Source organism: Phascolarctos cinereus, unplaced genomic scaffold, assembly GCF_003287225.1.
Source record: "Phascolarctos cinereus isolate Bilbo 61053 unplaced genomic scaffold, phaCin_HiC Scaffold_7;HRSCAF=346, whole genome shotgun sequence".
Taxonomy (NCBI): Eukaryota; Metazoa; Chordata; class Mammalia; order Diprotodontia; family Phascolarctidae; genus Phascolarctos; species Phascolarctos cinereus.
In genome coordinates, this window is record NW_027556180.1 from 75,385,113 (window position 1) to 75,409,854 (window position 24,742).

At 37.2% G+C, this 24,742-nt stretch overlaps 1 protein-coding gene and 1 pseudogene across 1 annotated transcript in view; both read left to right on the forward strand.

The window, feature by feature from the left end:
- Positions 1-24,742, forward strand: part of ERBB4 (erb-b2 receptor tyrosine kinase 4) — a 1,374,278-nt gene that overhangs the window by 1,254,271 nt on the left and 95,265 nt on the right.
- Positions 21,849-22,266, forward strand: LOC110223280 (cellular retinoic acid-binding protein 1 pseudogene; annotated as a pseudogene).

Consider the following 24,742-nt stretch of genomic DNA (forward strand, 5'->3'; position numbering starts at 1 on the left):
TAACTGCTAGCACTTCTATAAAAATAATTTTAAAAAAGGTAAGAAGGACAGACATCATGGTTTTATTCCTATATTTATTGGAAAAATGTTTTGTCAATATCCATTGCATATGATGCTTGCTTTTGGTTTTAGAGAGATATTTTTTACATTTAAAATTCCTCTATTGCTATACCTTTAGAGTTTTTAGCACAAATATATGTTATGCTAGACAGCTAGCTGGTGAAATGAATGGAATACTGGAATCATAATGACATAAGTTGAAATTCAGCCTTATACACTAGATAGCTGTGTCACCCTGGACAAGTTATTTAACCTCTGTCAGCCTCAGTTTTCTCATCAGTAAAATGAGGACAATAATAACAGGAGAATATATTTGTAAAGAGCTTTACAAACCATAAAGTGCTAGTATTTATTATGGTTGTTATTATTAGTCATAAGCTTTTTATGCTTCTTTTGAGGTCATGATTTGGTTTAAGGTGTTCTTTTTTCATTTTATTCATTATTTTTATTGTTTACCTAATGTTGAACCATCCTTGCATTCCTGGTATGATATCTAATTTTATCATAATGAATAATTTTTGGACAAATTTCTATAGCCTATTTAATAGGATTTTATCTAAATATTAATATTAATTAATGACATTAATCTATAGTTGTTTGCATTATATATTCCTTGTCTGGGTATTAGGGATTCTACGTCTTCTATCTTTTAAGTCCTGTGCTTTTTTTCTACTGTGCCTGGGTAAGGAGTTTAGACTTTATCCGGTAGGCAGTCAAAAACCACTTAAATTTTCATGGGTCGGCGAATGACAGGATTAAGGATAATTTTTAGAAAACATCTCATAATGAAGGTAGGGATACTAGTTTAGGGTTAATTTCAAGAGTCAGGTGAATAAATGTAGAGCTGAAAGGAACATTAAAGGTCCAACACTCTCATTTTACAGATGAGGAAACTGAGACCCTGACAGGTGAACGTATTTGCATAAGGTTATCTAGATAATATGTGACAAACCATTATTAGAAAACAAACTTCACTGCTTAATTGAGGAAACTGGGGGGATGATGGGGAAAAGAGTCTAGTAAACACTAAAGATATTGAAGAATTATAATTGACAGGATTAACAGTTGATTAGATAAGGGTGGGGTCAAGAGAGAGAGGGAGCAGAGAGAGTTTGCTTTCCACTGGATCATGCTGCCTTGCTTTCAAAGATGACTACACACACACACACACACACACACACACACACACACACACACACACACACACGTGTCTAATGATAGCCATTTCTAGTGCAGTGATGGGAACTGAAGGGAAAAAAAGAGTTAAAAAAAAGAAATTTACATGATAACTTTATTCTATATTTAAAAGGACTAGCAAGTTGTATATGAAAGATTGCATGCACAATCATCCTTTTAAAAGAAAATATACTATGTTATAGAAATGCTTGTTTTGTTCCATAAATTAAAAATAAAATAAAAGTGATGACTTCAATGTTTGTAACCTATTTGCATTAAGCTCAAAAAGATAAATAGTTGTTTAGGAATGGAGATGATGAGTGTGGTCCATCATAGATGGAGTTTAAGGTATTGGCAGGAATGGAGATAGAGTTAGTTAGCTGGCCCAGTGAATAGAGTGCCAGTCCTAAAGTCAGGAAGACTCATCTTCTTGAGTTCAAATCCAGCCTCAGACACTTACTAGATGTGTGACCCTGGAAAAATCATTTTACTCTGTTTGTCTCAGTTCCTTATCTGTAAAATGAGCTGGGGAAGGAAATAGTAAGCCACTTCAGCCTCTTTGCCAAGAAAATGTCAAGTCTGGAGAAAGAGATTTGGTAGTCATCTGCAGAGAAATGATAATTGAAGAGTTTCCCAAAGGAAAGGGTATAAAACAATCTAAATGTGGAGAAAATAAAATTTTGAGGATTGCTTCATGTTGGGATTTAGCAAGATGGGAATGGCAGAATGTCTGGAGGATGATGATTCTACTGTGGTAGCAAACATATCATGGAAATGGCTGTTGACCATGGGGTCTAAAACATGTTTTCTCACTTGATTGAGGAAGTTGAGGAATTATAAAACCAAGACTAATGCACTAACTGACATGCTGAAGTAACCTCAGATGATGTTGGGGAACAAGATAGAGAGGAAGACTAAGCTAAGTTCAAAGATCACTGAGGAAAGTAGGAACATGCTTATAGGTGATTGGGATAAGGCAAGAGTATTATAATAGAATGACATGGATCTCAAAGAACAGATAGGAAGAGAAAAGGCCTAGCAATGGAGAGTAGAGCAAAGAGTAACCTGATCCCTACTTTTGTCTCATGGGAATGAGGAAAAAAGCAGTTTTCATTTTGAGAGGGATTTGAGAGATACAGTATTATACAATAATAATAATAAGCTTTTGAGTTGATTCAAAGAGTACTCCAGGAAGAATTAAAGGATGATGAGTTAAAAAACAAAACAAAACAAAACAGAAAAAAGCACACATGAAGTGGGTAATGGAGTAACTGAAAGAAGGAAAGTATACCTGGAAAAAGTTAGGGTGGAACTGGGTGGGGATGAGACTATTAAAGGAAGTAGTAGCTCTTGATTTTCCCAAATGAGGCAATAATTTAAACTAATAGGGATTAAAGCAACAAAAAAGGGGGCTAAATTAAGTATTGAGAAGGCAGAATTTAGTGAATTGAAGAGTTTGTATCTGTAACCAGTCCCAAGATTCCATTTAAAACAGTAATGAGATAGAATTGAGTGTGGCTCCATACTTCTTGCTCACTTGTCCCAGTTGGCCTAACTGTTCATCTTTATGGTATGGAACAACTATTTAATAAGCTCTTACTATGTGCCTGACAGTGTGCTAAGCTCTAGGGATATAAAAATAATAAAAAAGAAAGATGGACTCTGCCCTCAAGAAGCTTACATTTTAATGGGAGAATACTACATATAACAAAAGAGCTAGAAATCAAGTGTTGAAGGCAAAGAATAAGGGGTAGCGTTGTAGGGGGTAGTGAAAAATCCTTAGTCAGAAACACAGCCTGGAAGAGAATGAAGCATAGCTAGCCTGAGTCCATCTCTAAAACGGAGCATCTGAAAGGGTCCACCCACGGGAAGAGAAGGCTGGCATGATAGAGGCATGTTGTAGGGTGAGAAGACCCCATGAGATGAGGGAGTTCCAGAGTTAAAGCTGAATTGTGATAACAGAGTTCTTAGAGTCAGAAACACAGAGCTGGAAAGAGAATGAAACATGACCAATGGAGACCTGCACTCAAAATGGAGGCCCTGATAAGAGCACACCAATGGAAAGAGGAGGACTGCATGGCACAGAGATATTGCTAAGTGAGAAGGCTAAGAGTTTTACAAGATTTATCTATGCCCCTTTTTGCTCTCCCAACTACCTCTCTCCCCTAGTATTCAGGACAGCAGGATAACTATTGTTGTTGTTGTTACTATTACAACTACCATTACTGTTTATATAGCTCTTAATGTTTTGCAGAGTGGTTTATATATGTCATATTAATGTAACCAAAATGTAATTAAGACTACAAAAAAAGCCAGGTCCTTGAGGGACTCCAAGCACCAGCAATGTAAAGAGGAAGCTTTATTTTTCTTATCGTAAGGATACTCAGGGCAGTTAATGAAATATACACACTTCACTTTGATTATCCTATATAGTTTTTGTGAAGCTAATTTCGATGGTTTCCATTTTACCACATTGTTGTTGTCCAGTTGTTTCAGTATGTCTAACTCTTTGTGATCCCATTTGAGGTTTTCTTTGCAAAGATACTGAAGTGGTTTGCCATTTCTTTCTCCAGCTTATTTTACAGAAGAGGAAACTGAAGCAAACAGGGTTAAGTGACTTGCCCTGGGTCACACAGCTAGAAACTATCTGAGCCAGATTTGAACTCAGGAAGATGAGTCTTCCTGACTTCAGACTCAGCATTCTATCCACTGTGCTACCTAATTGCCCTTTCTAGCACTTAATTTCATTTAAATATCTTAATTGTTTTTAGATGAAGAATTTCTTAAAATCCATTCTTGTGGATAGGATTGTCATTTGACCAGAGCTTTGAGAGTTGGGGAGGGGTGGGGTTATTCTGCCCTCTAGTGCCTCTTGAAAATGCAAGCACAAAGGGGCTATAACAATGGCATTTAAGGAATTGCGAGTCCTTCCAAAATCAATTGCTTTGTTATACATTGCAAGGAAATTACTATGAAGATGATATTTTACACTTGTAGAGCATTTTATACTTTGCAAATTACTTTCATTATAAATAAGAGCACTCATGTCTTTTCAATTTTATTTATCTGAATTACATACAGTGTTGATCTTTTATGGTAGATTGATTTTTTTACTAGCTCCCCAGAAATGATTGGACAGAAATCATTAGAATGTTGGGTTATGATTGAAGTTGTTTGTCTCATTCCTTAACTGGATGATTATCAGAGAATGGAGGTTATCAGTTACAAAACAGGGTCTATCAGACTTAATGATCTTGAAGATGTATAAAAAGACACAACAGTGGAATAACAGGTAACTGGACTTGGAGTCTGCAAAATCATGGTTTGAATCCCGCCTCAGACTAGATTTATGATCCTGTGTAAGGAACTGACCTCTGATCCTCAGTTTCTATGTCTGTAAAATGGAAATAATATACCACTTCACCACTGTGAAGATCAAATAACAAAGTATATATGTCAAGTGCTTTGTGCATCTTAAAGTATTATATAAACATCAGCTATTGTTATTGTTCTTAATTGCAGAATGAGGCAGTATGATGATGATTTCTGAAACAAACTCTTTTTTCCTAGGCAACTTCATTGAAATTCATTTTTCTTGCTGACCAGCAAAGAAAATATTCCATGAGTGTTACGAAAATGTTAATAGGATGATTTAATCCCTATGAGCAAATGCCATTTTTCTGTTAAAATGAGAATATCAATTAGTAATGTCAGTTCACAGCTTATCACTGGAATCTTGCATAGTAACACCATTGCAATACAGCCAGGAACTTGGGGGCTATTACAGTCTGGTTGCTACATAGCTGTTGTGTATCAGGACCAGTATATGGGAGAAGAGTTAAAGAGCAGAGAGTAAGAGATTGAAAGGTGATGAAATGGGCCAGAAAGCAGGCAGCTAGCTGCTTCTAAATCTGTGATAACACTTGTGAGTAGGCACAAGACCATTCATTCTTCATTCTTTTCAAACAAAGTGGGAGCTCTAGAGTAAACCTTTCCTATTCCTTTTGTTTCCAGTTCCAATTCTGACTGGGAGCTCTTGACAGCATGGATAGGAATCCCACAGTGATCCTTTCTAAATGAGGTGGAGTTTACTGAAAAATCAGAGTTACAGAGAGTATTAAAAGCAAGTCAGCCTATTATTTCAGGGGCAAGCATTGAGAAAGAATCCTGACAGGAAAGGGGAAGTCTTGATAGATATCTTAGAAAAATCTTTTCATTTTAATTACTGTCATTAGTAAATGTGACATCTCATACCTTGAATGCAAATGATCTCCCTAAAAATGGTAAATATCATGTTGACTTCCACTTTTAAATAAGCTTCATGTTTTTAATTCTTCTAAGAGCTTATAAAGAGCAAACTAAAGCCAAGTCTGAATTAGTGGAGTCCAAATTATTGAGATTTTTACCATATGTTCTTCAGTTACATTTTAATGAAAAATATTTTTAAAAGGAGGGTTAAGGTCAATGATGAATAAAATGAACCATGTGATACTGTGAGAAGAAAGTCATACTCTATTTGGGGTCAAAGAACCTGTGTTCAAATTCTGACTCCGGCATATTACCTGTGAAACCTTGGACAGATCATTTAACCATCTCTTTGCCTCAATTAACTAATCTGCAAAATGAAGGCACTGGACTAGGTACCTTCTAAGTCCTTTCAAGTTCTATGTCTGTGATCCTATGGTCTTTTTTTTTTAATGCATATGAGATTATAAAAAAAAATAAAAATGCATATGAAACAGATGGATGTCTCCTTTGTAGGTGAGAAAAGTGATGCTCTTAAATGAATTCTCAAATAGTTCAATGCATTTTTTCATCTCATTTATGTGGATACTTCCACATATCAAGTGAGATAGTATTTGCAAAGCATTTAGCAGGTTGCCTGACAGTAGGCACTAAATAAATGTTTCTTCCCTCTTCCCCATTTCATCCTTTGATTGCAATGCCTACCTTTTCCCAAGTCCTCCCATGCTACACATAACACAGGAGCCAACTGAACAATGGCAGATTCCTTTTTCCTTTCCCTTGACATGATGGAAGATACTAGGGAAGCATGAGAAAAGATCTCCAACTCCCTGGCCATTTGGACAAAAACATGCTTGTGACATAGAACATATTTGAGCTTCAGAGGCATTTTGTTCCTCATGTAATATTTGCCTCAGGTTCTATAGCTGCACAGTGGGTTTGTAATCAAGTACAATATGGTACCACAGGGCTCTAATAGATGATGCCTAGAAATAGAACTGGAGAGAAGCTCCCACCTTTGTACTAGATTTAAAGTCCCGTACTGCTGGTGTCACTAACAACGTCCTTTATTCTCTCCAAGAATATAGCAGCAGTCTCAGAAATGACAGTGTTAATTAAGAACTTGATTTTCAAATACAATCCCCACTACCATTTATAGAGTCAAAATAAGTGTTAACTCTCCATTTGAATGTGAACTTTCTGATTGCTGTACTAAACCAAAAAAAGAAAAAAGAATGAAGCTTTCTTTAAAGAAATCACCAAGTGTCTCCGGGAGGGGTTAATTGTTCATTGGGAATATTTTATACTTTAACTAAATGCTTTTGTGCTTTGTTCCTCATGATGTCTCCAAGTAGGTGATTGCTCTCTAGCTCCTTAGCTGTCTCTAGATGTAAGACATTTAAACTTTACTCTTTCATGTCACCCTCTCCCCCATGTAGGTTTGTATGTTCCTTGCTGAGAAACTGTGACCAACATTTTTGTTCTCCTGCACTACTTCTGTTCTTTCACTGAAGCTCACACCCATGTCACTGTTATTATAGCCCTATATGATTCCATGCTGGAAACTGGCAAGTTACAAAGATTCCCATGAAACCTTACTTAGTAGCACCAAATGTTGAGTTACAAAATTTTATTTGCTGACTTTCTGATTTAATGTGACCTAGGATTCTTAAGTAGCCTTGCAGCTAAGATTCATGGCTAGACTGGTCAACAGCCCCATAGTAGGGCTCTCTTTAGTCTTTCAATATAAATTGAGAAACATGGAGTTGATTTTTTTTTTAAGTCGTCATTATTTCCACTCAAGCATTTGTAGAGGGAATTTCAGTCAGCTGTGCAATGTGAATGCCCACACTCACATACTAATATACTGTGGATTACATGGTGGCTGACCTCCTAGTAATTCGATGTAGCCCTCCCAAACTGCTCTTCCTGTTTGGGGAAAGCAAGGCCACTGAAAAGGATGGTGAAGCATGACAGGCAGGCTGGCTGCTTGTTTCTTCCATTGAAAGGGCCGAGGAGAGGAGTTTACCTTCCAGCTCTGTTTGGTCTCATTACATGCGGGATCAGGTCTGTGCCGTTCCAGTCTTCTGAACAGAAGCCTCAGCCCAGCTCCTCTGGAGAGCTGTCAGCTGCCTCATCTCAGCTGGCCTGCTTGACAGTGAGTGCAGCTTGGAGAGGAATCCCACAACTCACTGCCTTTGAGGTTTTGTCTTTTGTGTGATACACACACACACACACACCACACACACGTATATATACACATAATATATTACACACACATATACACAAATATTTAGTTCCTAGGATTTATAAAGTATGAGCATAATTATGCCTATTTTATATATATATATATATATATATATATATATATGAAGAGAATATATAGACATATAAGCTAGAGCTGTAGAGATATAAAAAGATATTGACAGATATATATATGTGTGCTCTGTGTTCTCTATATTTAAAATATGAATAGAGATAATATACAAATATATAGAGAGATATACAAAGATGTAGATAAATATATGTATGTGATCCTTGTTCCCTATATATATCTATATCTCTTTATCTCTATTCTCTCTCTCTTTATATATATATATATGTATATTCATACTTCATATATCCTAGGAACTAAATATAGATTGATAAGTATATCTATCTGTAAGTAGAGGGAGAGAGAAAGAATTTTTTCCTAGAAAGAATAAAAACCCCTTTCAGGTTTGTTTTGCCTTGTTATTCAGCTGCAGGGCACAAATTACATAGGTGATAGAAAATGTCTAAGGGTAATAAAAAGGCACCAGTGTGCTATTCTTCTGTTATTTAATATTGTCTGTGTAACTTTTAATCTTTTTGGTGTTCCTTTTAATAAAATCCATTTAATAAATTATTTTTAATAATATATATATATATATATTTTTTTTTTACAAGAGGAATGTTTCTCATCCGCTTAAATCCACACAGTGCTGTTCTCTTTCTTTTCTGCACATTTCCCCCACTTCCCCCTCCTCTCTCACTCCTTTAGCCTTTGCTCAGGACCAGCCCAGACTGATTGTCGGAGCTCAAGCGCATGCTAAGTCTCTATCCTGTTTCCCAAGACACCCTCTCTACCTAGCAACCAGACTCCTCCTCTCAATGACTTTCAGGTTTTCATATGGGTCCCCCCACAAGCAGAATGCTATTCTCTGTCAAACTACCCTTATCATTTGAATGTATTATTGTCTCTGCCTCATGCATCATGGTCAAAAAGCCCCACTCTGTGGGCATGCTCCATACCTTGCTTTGACTTCCCTCTTCATAAAAGCAAGCATTTGATCTTATCTTTTTTTCCCCACACTTCATAGTATTTTGTTTTTTTCCAATTATATGTAAAGATCGTTTTCAACATTCATATTTGTAAGATTTTGAGTCCCAAATTTTTCTACCTCTCTCTCTGCCCTCCCCCTTCTCCAATCAATCTGATATAGGTTATATGTGTACAATCATGTTAAACATATGTCCACATTAGTTATGTTGTGAAAGAAGAATCAGAACAAAAGAGAAAAACTATGAGAAAAAAAGCAAAACAAAAGTGAAAATAGTATGCTTTGATCTGAATTCAGAATTCATAACTCTCTCTGGATATGATTAGCATTTTCTATCATAAATCTTTTAGAATTGTGTTAGATTAATGTATTGCTAAGAAAAGCTATGTCTATCATAGTTGATCATCACAAATTGTTGTTGTTACTGTGTATAATGTTCTCCTAGTTCTGCTCACTTTATTCAGCATCAGTTCGTGTAAGTCCTTCCAGGTTTTTCTGATATCTACCTGTTCATCATTTCTTATAGCACAACAGTATTCCATTACATTCATATACCACCACTTGTTCAGTCATTCCCCAATTGTGGGCATCCCCTCAATTTCCATTTCTTTGCTACCACAAAAAAAAGCTGCTATAAATAGTTTGGTAAATATTTTCATGTATTTTTTGTGGATCCTTTCCCTTTTTTCATGATCTTTTTGGGATGCAGACCTAGTAATGATTTTGATGGATAAAAGGATAGGCATAGTTTTATAATCCTTTGGGAATAGTTCCAAATTGCTCTCCAGAACAGTTATATCAGTTCACAACTCCATCAACAATGCATTAGCGTTCCAATTTTCCCACATCTTCTCCACATTTATTGTTTCCTTTTCTGTCACATTAGCCAATCTGATAAGTATGATGTGATACTTCAGAGTTGTTTTGATTTATATTTTTCTAATCAATAGTGATTTAGAGCATTTTTATATGGCTAAACATAGCTTTAATTTCTGTATCTGAAAATTGCCTATTCAAATCCTTTGACTATTTGACTCAGTTCTCTATATGTTTGAGAAACATGGCCTTTATTAGAAACACTGGCTGTAAAAAATGTTTCCCAGTGTTCTTCTTTCCTTCCAGTCTTGGTTGCATTGGTTTTACTTGTACAAAAGCATTTTAAATTAATGTAATCCAAATTATCTATTTTGTATCTCATAATGTTCTCTATCTCTTGTTTGGTCATAAAGTCTTCACTTCTCCATAGATCTGACAGGTAAACTATTCCTTGTCCTCCTAATTTACTTATGGTATCACATTTTAAATCATGTGCCCATTTTGATCTTATCTTTGTATAGGGTGATCTTATCTTTTTAAGCAGAACATATCCTGGCATTGCTTTTCTTCAAAAAGTGTACTCTCTTCAAAAGTGTACTGCTCTCAGAAAGTGCCCAGGCAAGGATTTGTACTTGCTTACCCTCTGTATTCTGTATTGCTAGACACTCGTTTTCCTCTTTCTCCCTCTTTTTCCTTCAGAGCTTTCACCAATTTTTTTCAAACATCTGTTATTAGCGTGCCTATAATACTTTCCATGAAGATTAATGCTTATATTTTTATATAGGCTTATGTGCATATGACAGCCTGTGAGGTATATTACATAAGTACTTTTACCCATAATATACAGAAGAAACTGAGGTCCATAGCAGGTAAGTGACTTTCCTAGTCATGCAGCAATAAGTATAGTTGCCCGGACTTTAACCCGGGTCTTCTTTATTGTGATTTCTTGCCTTCCATATGTGACTCCCACATGGCTATAAACAGACTCCTTTGACCAAATGTGATCCTGCCACCATAGGATTCAGATCTATTGTCTTTCTTCATAATGCCTCTGTCTTGACGTTTCCTATGGCATGTACATATGCCCTGTTTATTGAGCCTATGAAACTCAGTGATGAAGGGAAATTTATGAAATAAACCCTGTAAGATCTTCCCATTTACAATTCATTATATACTCATGTTTAAGAAAGAATCATCATCTAATTAAATTTGGGCCAGAGACAGAGAGAAAAGAAAGAATATAATTTGTCCCATAGGCATTTACTCAGAACAGTACTGTATTTATATTAGGGTATAGAGATTTTATACGCAGGAAGATTCCCAGATAATAAGTCTATATATTAATTTTGTGTGAGCCACATTACAGAAACAAAATACTACAAATATCTCAGTATGTTCCTTGGTTCTTTTTCTTCTATTAACTACCCTAATTGATGTAACTTACCTGAGGAACCAAAAACTTAGTGAGCTACAAACACAGAATGTCCTTCAAAAACAGAATGCCTCAGTAGTTATGCATTGGGTTCCATGTTCTAGTTAATTTTTTTTTTTTTTGGAAATTGATTCCGATGGCCACACAATCAAATTAATTCAGCAAATAGTAAGATTGCATAACAGAGTAGAAGAGTTCTTTAGAAAGGGTTGGAGTGTGGGGCAGCTAGGTGGTGCAGTGGATAGAGCACCTGCCCTGGAGTCAGAAGGACCTGAGTTCAAATCCAGTCTGGACCAGATACTTGATACTTATTAGCTGTGTGACCTTGGGCAGGTCACTTAACCCTTATTGCCTTGTAGGGAGGAGGAAGAAAGACTTGGAGCCTACATTTTGCCCTTGGACAAGTCACTTTCTTTCTCTTGGCCACAATGTCCTCCTCTGAAAAAAAAAAAGAAAGAAGAAGAGCATTTACTCAGTGACTACTACGTGCTAGGCACTGTGCTGATTACTTTACAAATATTATCTCATATGATCTTCACCATGATTTTGTGAGGTAGATACTGTTATTATCCCCATTTTACAGTTAAGGAAGCTGAGGCAGACACAAGGAAAATGAGTTGCCTGGATTCACATAGCTAGTGAATATCTGAGGTCAGATTTGACCTTGTCTTTCTACGCCCATTGCTCTATCCACTGTGGGGATTGGGTGAGGTGGTCTTAAAGGTCCTTTTCTGATATCACATTCTATAAGTGTATAAGTCATAAAATCCCTTTACAATCATGTACAGTTTAAGGACTATTTTGAAAAATTCATTCAGATATCATTCTATCATTGACAGAATTTTCTCCTTTAAAAATATGGCAGAATAAAAAGAAAGATGAATACATGTTACTTACTTGTAGTACGAAGGCACCTTTTTAATCTCTTGTTGAAACACTTCTAGCCCATAGTGCTTGGAAAACGAGGCCCATTGTCCTCCACAATAATGCCAACTCAGGAGGATAGAGAGATTTCATGTAAAGGGTTTATCAAGTGTCTTTTAAGGGCTTCAGAGTTCTTTCCATCTCGAGTACTTTCTTTTCCCAGAGAATAATAAGATATCTGTTGATGACCACAATGGCTATACTCTCTATCTAGCTTCTGACCTTTTTACCAAGTGCCAGGAAATAAAGCTTTCTAACAGGATCTGACTTGTACAAAAACAGGGATCACACAAAAAAGAATCTGACCTTCGGTTATCTGAACCTAGGTTTAGAACTGGATAAGCACTAACTTCAAATTATAGAAATGCAGTTTGTTCACTACAGCACAGAGACCCAACAGTGAAGTCTCTGATACCTTTGAACCATTTACTGTCTTTCACAACTGGAAATCACAATAGTCCCGTTCTCAGTGGTAACTACCCTAGGGAACTATGTATAAAGGGGAGCTCACAGAAGTAATGGGATAATGCTCTGCATTGACAAATCTGATAACAGGTCAGATAGAAACTTTTTTTCAATTTTCATAACCACTTTTTGTTGGGGGGATGGTCATTTTCATCATATGATCATATTCTGGGCTATTCTCTCATTCAAGATCCAGAATGTCCCACAATGACCCCCAATCAACCCAACAAGCATTTACTAACTACATTTTATGTGCTAGGCATCAGAGATGACAAAGATAAAATGAAGAAAATGTTTTACCTTCAAGGAGCTTTTCTTCAGCTAAGGGAATTGCAAAGTTAAGTACCTATATGGTTAATTGAGGAAGAAGAGATTACTAACAACTGGTGGGATCAGGAAAGGTTTTTTATAGGATGTAGTATAAGAGCTGAGCCTTGAAGGAAGTTATAGGTGCTTAAAGGAAGAGGTGAGGAGAGAGTATTTTCCAAGTGTCAGGTACCAGAAATTGAGCTATCCTACAGATTTAATAAAATTAACCCACGTTTCATCAGTCAATATGGCAAAGAAAGGTGGAAGGAAGCAGGACTGACCTTATAAGTGTGATTTTACAGGTTCTGTAAGTCCCTCAATTATCTTTGTTGAACTGGTAGAAGTAAACGCTATGATAGTTACTCCATCTTGCCATGAAATGTCTACAGAAATTCCTCCCTTGAAATGTGAATATATTCCCTAAGACTAAAAACACTGTAACCCATCAGTATCTAATTTCACTTTGACAGTCATCCTACCATAATCAGATAGTCTCTTGAAAAACAACAAAAAAGATAATACACACACACACACACACGTGTGTGTGTATATGTATAGATGTAGATAGATAGATAGATAGATAGATAGATAATGTGTATATATGTATGTGTATATCAATATTAGATATATAGTATATGGTATATATGTATGTTTATATATATTAGGTAACATACATATATGTGTATATATTAGTATATGTAAAACTATATCTAAATAATGTCTATACATATGTATATATGCACATCCTCACATATATGTATACATGTGTATATATGTATACATGTACTTATATATTCAGAGAGAGAGAGAGAAAGTGCTTTCAAGGTATGAAAAGTAATGACCTAGCCTTAATGAAGTGTTCCCTAGTTTGAGCGCTTAGCACACTACTTAGCAGATATTAGCACTTCATAAATGCTTTAGCCATCTTTTTACCTATCTATATTCTACCTACCTTTTTATCTCTGTGATATGTTACCCTTGCTCAGGGGTGGGGCATCTGTGACCTCCAGGCCACATGTGGCTCTCTAGGTCCTGAAGTGTGGCCTTTGACTGAATCCAGACTTCACAGAACATTCTCAAGGCTGCAGGTTCCCCACCTCTGCCCTTGCTGATCCAGGCTTTCAAGTTCTTCGTAGGGCCATTTGTGTTTCAGGACAATATGTTTAGCAAAATCTAGATGTTTCCAGACCTCTCTCCAAGTTTTATTTAACCATTTCCAGTGAAGATTGACTTGCAAGAAAATGAATAAAACCTCTGCCATCTCAAAGTTTCTTTTGAGGCCATGACACAACGTTGACTTTATGTGTTCACCGAAAGGTCTTAAATGAGCACTTCTCCAACATAGTCACTAACATAGCTCCTCCATGGCAACTGAAGCAAAGTCTTATAATAAAATTCTCCTATTACCAATGCCCAGAAGAGCGAATTCTGGTACCGACCTCTAAGTATCACATTGCATTCTCAAACATGGCTGTATAAAATAGATTGAATGGAACTAGGTTTTTATATAGCCTTCCTTCACTACTTGAATGCTTTCTATCTAAAATCACCCACAGAGTTATGGGTATCAAAAACAGTAAAGGCAGAATGTAATAGTTAGGATGTTTCTCTGCCTTGTTTAAATTCTCAAAGTCCCTCTGAAAGCCATCCCTGCCTTCTTGATGTTTTCAGTTAGCCTCAGTTTCCTCATCTGCAAAATAGGGATAACCATTCTACACTGAACTGAGGACTGTCCTCTGTCTGATTAAATTAATTGATTAACCAACAAGTATATCTTAAGTGCTTGCTAAGTTCCAAGCATGGCTCTAGATGCTGAGGATAGAGATACAGAAACAGTGAAACAATCCATTCTCACAATGAGATTATATTCATATTGGAGAAAAAAGCACACATATATACATACAGAATAGTTTAATATAAAGTACTTTGGGAGGGTGGCTCCTAATAGTTGGGGGAATCAGGAAAGGCTTTGTGCAGAAGTTGGTTCCTGAGCTGTATCTTAAGCTTTCTGTGATACAAAAGTATCAAGGAGTGTATTTCAAGAATGGCCAGTGCAAAAAGAGAGTTTGAAGTAACACTGGTGAGAGGCAGATTCCTCTGACTTCTCATTGTACTGCATTACAAACTGAGGCTCCCTTTGCTTTCTAAGTCCAGAGATGTCTTTATATTTTGATGTGTCCTGTTATTTCTTTCTCCCACTTTTCTCATTCTCCACTTCATCCTATTTCCTTAAAGGCCTTTGCTAAAAACAATATAGCTTCACCCACTACAATTAGCTTGTGTGCAGCCTAGGCTCTTTCCTGTGTCCTTCACTTTCTCCACTCTTTTCTAGTGACCTCATCAGCTCCCATGGAGTCAACTATCTTTATAAAGATGACTCCCAAATCTTTGTCTACTGTTACTTCATCTCCTGAGTTCTAGCTCTGCCAACTGCCTTCTTCACCTTTAGTTGTTAGTGCCTGCCCCTTAATCACTGTGTATTTATTTTATGTGTGTAGAGATACGTATGTGTGTATGTATGTGTGTGTATATCCCACTGCCCTGCCATCTTGGATGTCATAGACATCTCAAATGATACATGTCCCAATAGAATACATTATACCTCTCTCTAAACTCTTCCTTCTCCTGAGTTCCCCATTTTTCTTGGAAGGTACCACCATTCTTTCAGTCTTTCATGTTCACACTTGATTCTTCAGTGTCTCCCAACTCCCTTCTCCCCCTCCCCCATCCAATCAGTTGCCAAGACTCATGGATTTCTTCTCCTCAAATTCTGTCACATCAAGCTTCCTCTCTCTACATATACCACAAATATTCTAATCTAGGAACTCTTGGCCTATGGCAATAGCCTTCTAATTGGTCTCCTTGCTCCTAGTTTCTCTCCTTTCTAATCCATCTTTCACAGTTCTGCCAAATTCATATTCCTAAGTCACAGATCTGATCTTGTCTATCCCCTGCTCAAGAAGCCTTAGTGAGTCACTGTTTTTCCTTTAGATAAAATAAAAACTCTATCTATTATTTGGTATTTCTTCTTTTAGTCTAGCCTATCTTTCCACATTGGTATCTCTTCACTTCCCCCTCATATATGCTGCACTCTAGACAAATTGGCCTATTAGCTCTTCCCTGTACTCATCTCTTAATGCCATACCTTTGCCCAAGCTATCCCCCATGCCTGGAATGACCCTCTTCTTTACCTTTGCCTCTTGGAATCTCTACTTCACTTCTAGTCTCAACTCATTTGCCAACTCCTTCAAAAGGTTTTTCCTGATCCCCCCCCCAATTTGTTACTGCCTATTCCTCAATCACTGTATTATGTGTGTGAGTGTTTGTATAAAACACAGAAGTTGAATGATCAGTCAAGTAGCATTTATTAAACACCTTCTATGTTTTAGGCAATATGCCAGACAATACAAAACCAAATATGCCAGGATACAAATGAAAGAAAACACCTGTGTGTGTGTATGTGTATACACACATATCCTATGAGCATATTGTATCCATAGTCATACATAAGCTGCTTGAGGGCAAGGACTGAGTTATTTTTCATTTGCATGATATTGTACATTTCATTTTGTATTCTGTAGCACAGTGCCTGAAACCTAGAAAGTTTTGAAAAATGCTTCATGTTTGATCACTCAGAATTAACCTTCTATGCTTTTTTTTCCTTCCCTGTTATGGACCTTACCCTTCCTGTGAGTTTCATTTACCTAGTAAAACTATGTCAAATAATCACTGCATAGTAACATAAAGGAAAATATAAGTACTTTGCACATGATAAAATTTGCAGATATATTGCCTGGAAAGGGGATGTTTTAGACCTTTCATGTTAGAGGTCTTTAATCCTGGTAGATTAATAGTATCCTCAGCCCTTTTGAAAATAATTTTTAGTCTTCTTCAGTTATTCTTTAAACTGCAGTACATTTAATATTCTAGATAATGTACAATCAACCCAAATTAACCATCTGGCTAGCACTCAATAAGGCCCACTTTCAGTTAGGCTAATGAAGACTCAAGGAAAAGGCAAGTGCTTATGGTGCAGGCTGATCTAACACCTAAGAAATCACCACCCTGTTTCCCTTCTCATCCTTGTCAGAGGATTTGGTAGATCCCCTTGGAGCATACGTGTGAGCTGTGCAGCAGCATTAAATTAGTCCCTTTAATCCAATGAGTACCTTTGTCCCAATATAAGTGACCCAGTCCTGCTGAGATTTGAACCAAGAACCCTTGGATCCAAAAGCTATATCTCTGCAATTTAGAGATGAAGGAGAATTACCAATTACACAGATAAGTATTAGCCTTTTTAGCTTCCTTCTTAGGCTTGCAATCATTAGGAAGCAGAGGACATCCCAGCATGTTGCTAAGTAGCATATTCGGGCCCAAGCACTTTATTCCACAAAAGTTCCTATGTTAAAAGAAAGTAAATTAGGCTCAATTATTCCCAAGACTAGCAGTGTGGTGACAGAGAACCTCCTTGCATCCCCAAGGAGAACTGGATGATTTCAGATCTGGCTTAAAGTGGATAGGGCCTTGGATTCATTATGTTTTGTTCTAGAGAAAGGTTAAAAATATATATACCATTGGCTTAAGTAAAGAGAAAACAAAGCTCAGAGCTTTTGTGTTTCAATTTTAAACCATCAGCTTCAGTAGGAAAAAAAAAGAGAAACTGAACTTATCCAGCATTTAAATACTACATGTCAGTCAATAAACATTTATTAAGCACCTACTATGTGTCAGGAACTGTGCTAAGGGCTGAGAATACAAATACATTTGGGGACTTTATCAGATGTTTAATGTTAAGGGGAAAGAGAAAGGAGTGGGCTAGAAAATATTTTTTTCCTTTTTTATCTTCATGGAAATTAACTTTCAGAGATAGACATATTCAAATATTCATATTGCTTGAAAATACTTGCAGGGATTGACTTGTAGTCTGTGCTATTGAGGAGCTGAGGCTGGTCAATCATTTGAGTTCAAGAGTTCTGAGCTACCATCCACATCAATAAGGTGGGCACTCAGGAGTAGAGAGCTACCAAGCCACCTAACAAGGTACGAACATACACAAATCAGAAGCAGAACATATCAAAGTTTCTGTACCCACAGTACTAGGACTGGGTTTAGGAGTGGGAAATGTACTTCCAGCCTGAGTGAGATGAGGAGACTAAGTTTCCAAAAAAGAATAATAGTTGCAGAAAACAATAGAAAAAAGCATCTCCATCATCATCATCAGAGCTAGCTTGAGGGTTGGTAAAATGCTTTATATAAATATTATCTAATTTGATCTTCCCCAAAACTTTGGGGTACTATTGTCACCCCCATTTTTTACTGATGAGCAAATTGAGGCTAAGAGAAGTTGAAGTAACGTTGTTCAATGTCACATAACTACTAAGTGTCTGAGGCAGGATCCTAGCTCAGGTTTTTCTTATTTCAGGTCTAGAGGTCTATCAACTGTACTACCCAATTGCAGACAGACACTTCAACTTTGGTAAACCCAAGAGGATGTGTTAAATAGTTTTGTTGTTTTTGTTTTGTTCAATTCTTTATTATCCTATTTGGGATTTTCTTGGCAAAGATACTGGAGGGATTTGCCATTTCTTTCTCCAGCTCACTTTACAGATGAGAAAACTGAGGCAAACAGGGTTAAGTGATTTGCTCAGGGTCACACAGCTAGTTAAGTGTCTGAGGTCAAATTTGAACTCACAAAGATGACTCTTCCTAACTCCAGGCTCTGCATTCTATCCATGTGCTACCTAGCTGCCCCAGTTTAAATAGTTAATGATCACTACTGGTTTAGTAGCTGGTCCAATGATTTAGAACTGAAAAGGACCTTAGAGATCATATAGTCTTTGGTCTAGATTTTATATAAGAAAAAGAAAAGGCCTGAAAAGGTTAAGTGATTTGCCTAAGACTGTATAGAGAGTCAGGATGAGTGCCAAGATTTCAAACAAAGTCTTGTGCTCAAAAGTCAGGGTTGCCTCCACTCTACTAGCTATGCTTCCTAAAACATGTCATTTTCTACCAATTATCTTTCCTGCCTTACTCTATCTTATCGCATTTGTCATCTGCTGCATTTCCTTATTTCCTGCATTTCTGATTGTTATAGGTCTCCCACCTTCTTCTATAACTCCTGGAAAATCACATGGAAAATATGGTCCATGGGTTCTCAAAGAGTGGACATGACTGAACAACAGAAACGTATTTTGGGGGCAGCTTTGGTTCAGTATTTTTCAGTTATGTCCAACTCTTCGTGACTCAAACATTTAAGTTTTTCTTGACAGAAATACTGGAGTGGTTTGCCCTTAAGGAGTTTCTATTCTAATGTAGACCACACCTGAAAAAGAAAACTGGAAAAGGGATGCATGAGGGAGACAAAGGAATATGACTAGAGGGCATGGTAGAGGAAGTCCTGGCTAGAGTCTGACTGATTGTCCTTTGTTCTTCAAGAGGACCAAAATGACACTGCTATGTTGGAGTCAAGGTAGAGTGTGTCCAGCTGTGGCTGAACAGACCAATACCAGCTAAGAAGGCCCTGCCACAAGGGAGGCACAAATAGTCCATGTGAACATTTGGAATGGTGTTGTCTCTGAATTTGTGCATCTCTTTTCTTTTGAGCTACTCAACTTCACTCATAGAACACAGTGCCTTCATTGATGTAGGCAGGCACACCATGCTGGGAGGTCCTTTGCCAATATCTCCCATGTCACACGATTGATTCCTAAGTCCTTAGAGAGAGGGAGAGAGAGAGAGAGAGAGAGAGAGAGAGAGAGAGAGAGAGAGAGAGTCTGGAGAACTATGGAACTGGAAATCTTACATTAGAGAATCTTATAAGATGACTTAGTCCAATCCTCTCATTTATAGAAGGAAACAGCCAGGGAAATTTCTGGATTTTCAATGTCATATAGCACATACAGAACTAGGACTACAACTCAGGTCTCTTGTCTCTTCATCTAGCATTCCACTACACTTATATTCAGGATGCCTTAAAAATTAGTAACAATCCTACTATTAGTTCTGGTATTTTTAGTCTTATTTTAAAAATAAATATTTTCATTGCCCATTCTGATTTTTCTATTACATTTCCTCTAAAAATATCACCCAAGCCATCAATTAAAAATGAATGTATACATTTCTTAGTATGGGATACATTATACTTGATCTGTCCTCTAAATTACAAGTACATGTTAACATATGCATAAAAACATACATACACACTTAAAAATAAAACTGTTGTTTTTAACATTACATTAAGAAACATTTAGTCTCCTCTTACAAAATCATAGTTGTCATGTACATTGCAAGTTAAGGTGCACAATAGTCATCCTTATCAAAAATAGGATTTTCTTAGAATTTCTGAGTGATTTTTTAACTCAGTAGTGAAAAATGTCACAATAGATCATTGCCTTCCTGCTTATTTTTTATGCTTTCTAGAAAGTAAGTAGGAAAAAAGGGAAGGAAGACATGGCAACCACAGATGTCCTGTTGAGTCCAGAAGGCTTATGGTAAGGGCACTGACAGTTTCTAGTTGTCTTGAGTTTTTAAAAGAAAGGTTTTAATTCTACTACTTAGGCTTGGAGTAGATAATCTTTAAAGTGGTTCTAGCTCTAAAGGCTACAATTTCTAAAAAAAAATAAACTTCATGTGATGCTGAAAATAAAATAAAAGGGAGGAGAAAATAATTGTATTCTTAAGATACAATAAAGAATGAATTAATGATAAAGAGATCTTTTGAAAATGTTTAAATTTGAATTAACTCTTTTTTATGTCGTAGACTATGCATTATAAAAAAAGAACTCTATCCTCCAAATACACATTAGAAGTCTGTAAAAAGAGCTTATTTTGTCAGATTTTTTTCCCAGGGCATAAATCAATTCCATCAGTTAATAAACAGTCAATAAATATTAAATGCCTACTCTGTGCAGCACAGGGGATTAAAAAAAATAAAAAAGAAAAAAACCAGCCCTGTCTCAAAAAGTTCATAATCTAATGGGAGAGCCAATAAACAAACTAAATATTTTCAGTGCCTGCAGTTACTTCCTTTATAGTCAAGGCTAGAGACACTTCCCCATCCGGGTCTCTGTCTTCCAAACACTCTTCAATTTATCTGTCCTTCCTAAACTATGCTACGCACCCAGGAAATAACCAAGTATTCCAGCTATCATCTGACTAGGACTGAGTTCAGTGTGACTCTCAGATATTTATTGTTTGGAAGTGACTCAAAATAAAAAAAGGCTGCTATGGGGGTGACAGGGGGAATCTCATGGTAGCTACTCACAATAGTATCAACCTCAACAAGTTAAGAGTATATCTTAACTAAGCACTCTAGCTTTCCCTCAACAGCCCTTTATGGGTCTGGGAGCTACATTTTCCCAAACATTTATGGAACTTATTTATATTTGAGAAGGTTAGAAAGAAAACCAGGATCAATTCCCTTATAAGCTTAATTTTAATTTGTCGGCTAGGTTTCTTATACGTAAGGGTGCTTCCTTGGCAACCTGCATCTCCTCATGCCAGCAAATATACTGTTGGAGAAATATTGTTGACACAAAGCCACAGTTCCCTCAGCTCATATCCACAACAATGCTCTAATACTGGCATGCTTGACTTCTTGTACCTGTCTTTCTAAGATGACAGTTAAGAGTTACCATATTGCTTTGAGACGGAATCTTAGTGAGAACATGAACAAATTTGATTGTTACCTCTCATTTCCTGTGTAAAACTAAAGCTAGTTTCAGATAGAGTGCAGAGGATATATGGATAATCATTCCAATATACAGATTACAATACAATCCCTCCATGCCTCCAAACACACAATTTAATGGTTTCTGTGACTCCTTATTTCCCAAATTGTTAGCCAATGTTCTGATAATGAGCTTCTCCAAGCTTAACAGGTCTACTGATGAGTCACTCAGAAAGGTCAATCTCTTGGTCCTTTGAGGACAGATGTTCTTTTATGTACCTTTATATACCTGTAATAGTCAGCTGGGTGTCACAGTGGATAGAGTAGCAGTCAAGAAGACTCATCTTCCGGGGCAGGGCCGGGCGCAGTCCCGCAGTCAGCTCACAGCGAGCGCTTTGCTCTGATTGCGCAGTCGGCACCGCCAGTGCACCAGCTTCTCTCCCAGCCCGACGCCATGCCCAACTTCGCTGGCACCTGGAAGATGCGGAACAAGGAGAATTTCGACGAGCTTCTCAAGGCGCTGGGTGTGAATGCCATGCTGAGAAAGGTGGCTGTGGCTGCGGCCTCCAAGCCTGCACGTGGAGATCCGCCAGGACGGGGACCAGTTCTGCATCAAGACCGCCACCACTTTGCGCACCACCGAGATCAACTTCAAGGTTGGCGGGGACTTCGATGAGGAGACGGTGGATGGACACAAGAGCCGGAGTTTGCCTACTTGGGAGAATGAAAATAATATCTACTGTACACAAATTCTGGTGGAGGGCAATGGCCCAAAGACTTACTGGACCCAGGAGCTGGCCAATGACCAGTTGATTTTGACTTTCGATGCCGATTACGTCGTGTGCACAAGAATTTATGTCAGGGAGTGAAAAGAAGATGATCTGGTCTGGTCCTGGGGATGGGTAGGGGGGAGTAGAATGAAGGCATGTGAACCCATACTTTGTGAGAGGCTAACTCCTTAGGGGACCCAAGACCACCCCTTCCTGAAGCAGCCGTGAATGTGAATGCGACTTCAGATGAGAAACCCCACCACCTGACGTTAGGTGTATTCCTTGGTTTTCTTTCCCGTAGCCAAAACAGTCATGTTCTCTTCTAAAATATCACTCTTCTCGTGTATTCGTTCGCCGTTTTGTATCTTGGGATTGGAATGGTTTGATTACTCATTAAATTTGTTGGGCACAAAAAAAAAAAGGCTCATCTTCCAAAGTTCAAATATGGCCTCAGATACTTACTACTTACTACCTGTGTGGCCCTGGGCAAGTCACTCACCTCTGTTTGCCTCATTTATAAAATGAGCTGGAGAATGAAATGGCCAACCATTCCATTATCTTTGCCAAGAAAACCCCAAGTGGGGTTATGAAAAGTTGGACACGACTGAAATGACTCAACAATAACAACATACCTATAAGAGAAGGCCTTTCTAACTTGGTAACCTCTGCCAAAGCATTCATGTAGCCAACATGGACTTCAAGACCCAAGAGCTCCAGGTAGGATCAAAGGTTTAGAGCTGGAAGGGACTTTTGAAATCAGACCATCTAGGTCACTCATCTGAGGCCCATATACATGAAATCACTTGCCAAAGGTCATATGAATAGGAAGAAGCTGAGCCAAAAGTCAAAACATAGGTCCTTTGACCCTAAAATAATAGCTGGTATTTACATAAGGCTTTTAGTTTTTACAAAGTGATTTCCTCAAAATAATCCTGGCAAGATAGGCATCCTCATTTTAAAAATGAGGAAACTGAAGCTCAGAGAGTTTAACCAATTTGCTCAATTGATGGAGTTATCAAGGGGTGGATTTGGGATTTGAACCCAATTCTTCTGCCACCAAGATCAGAACTCTTTCTACTATACTATACCTTAATGGTAGGACATCCAATAAGGAAGATTATGTGTATATCCTATTTCCATGCACGTATTCAGGGCATTTGAATGATGTGTAAGAGAGAGGGACTAGACTTATAATTCCATTTGTGTAGGGCACTCACATCCAGGAAATCTCCTTTACCAATACAGTTTTGGGTGGTGGCCTGGGTCACTGAGAGGTTAAGTTAGTTTTTTTCTAAAATCACACAGTTAGGTATGGGTAGGAGCTGAACTCAGATCTTCCTGACTTCAAGGCTGTTATGCTAGTCGCTATACCAGTGGTTCTCAAACTTTTTGATATTAGGACTCCTTTGCTCTCTTAAAAAGTATTAAGGACCCAAAATAAAAGTATTTTATTTATATGGGTTTTAAAGCTTTCAACGTTTACCTATATAGCCTGTATCAGATTGCATGCTCTCTGGGATGGGGGGGAATTTAGAACTCAAAATCTTATAAAAGTAAATGTTGAAAACTAAAAATAAATAAATATATAAATTAATCTAAACCTTTTACCCTGTTGGAAATTAAAACTAAAATTTGGAAATGTTTTGAAAATAGTTATTTATATATAAAATAACAACAATATAGCCATTAGTTGTTATATAAATATATACATTATGAGAAATAACTATATCTTCCCATACAAAAAATATTAGTGAAAAGAGTGGCATTGTTTTACGTATTGTGCAAATCACTCTACCATCTAGCTAAATAGAAGATGACCAGATTCTCATATCTGTGTCTGTATTTAATCCTTTGTAATATGTTGTTTCAGTTGAAGTATGTAAAGAAAATCCAGACTTACAAAAATATGTTGAATATTTGAATAGTTGAAAAAAAAAAGGAAGGTTTTTATTTTTGGAGGCAACTGGGGCCAAATGACTTGCTCAAGATCACACAGTAAGGGTCTGAGGCTGTATTTGAACTCAAGTCTTCCTGACTTCAAGGCCAGTGTTATATCCACTACACCACTAGCTGCCCCACCCCCATTTTTTAAAAAATAGGCAAACAACTTAGTATTATTATTAAAATAGTCTTGATCTTACAGAGTCCCTGAAAGGGCCTCAGGGATCTCAGGAGGTCTGCAAACCATACCCTGAGAATTGTTGCACTGAAACCATACTCCTTTTTTCCTCCTCTCCCTCTTTCTTCCTCCTTCTCAATAGCAGTTTGAATTTCCACAAAATTTACCCCAAAATAAATATAATTATGACAACATGCTTCTTAGTTTCAATTGGCATTGTCTCAATTATTAAAATGAAATAATGTGATAAAAATGTAATTGCTTCTATAAACAGATAACCACATACATTCATCCACCCCATCTGAATAGCTTCTCTATTGGATGAACAATCATATTGAACCAGAAAGCAAACCTCCTCAAAGAAGACCTCTCAGAGCAGAAACTTTTATAACATTTGAGTAGTGCACAAGCCATGTGCTGCATACAATTCAAAGCAAATATAATTTGTAAGTTAGT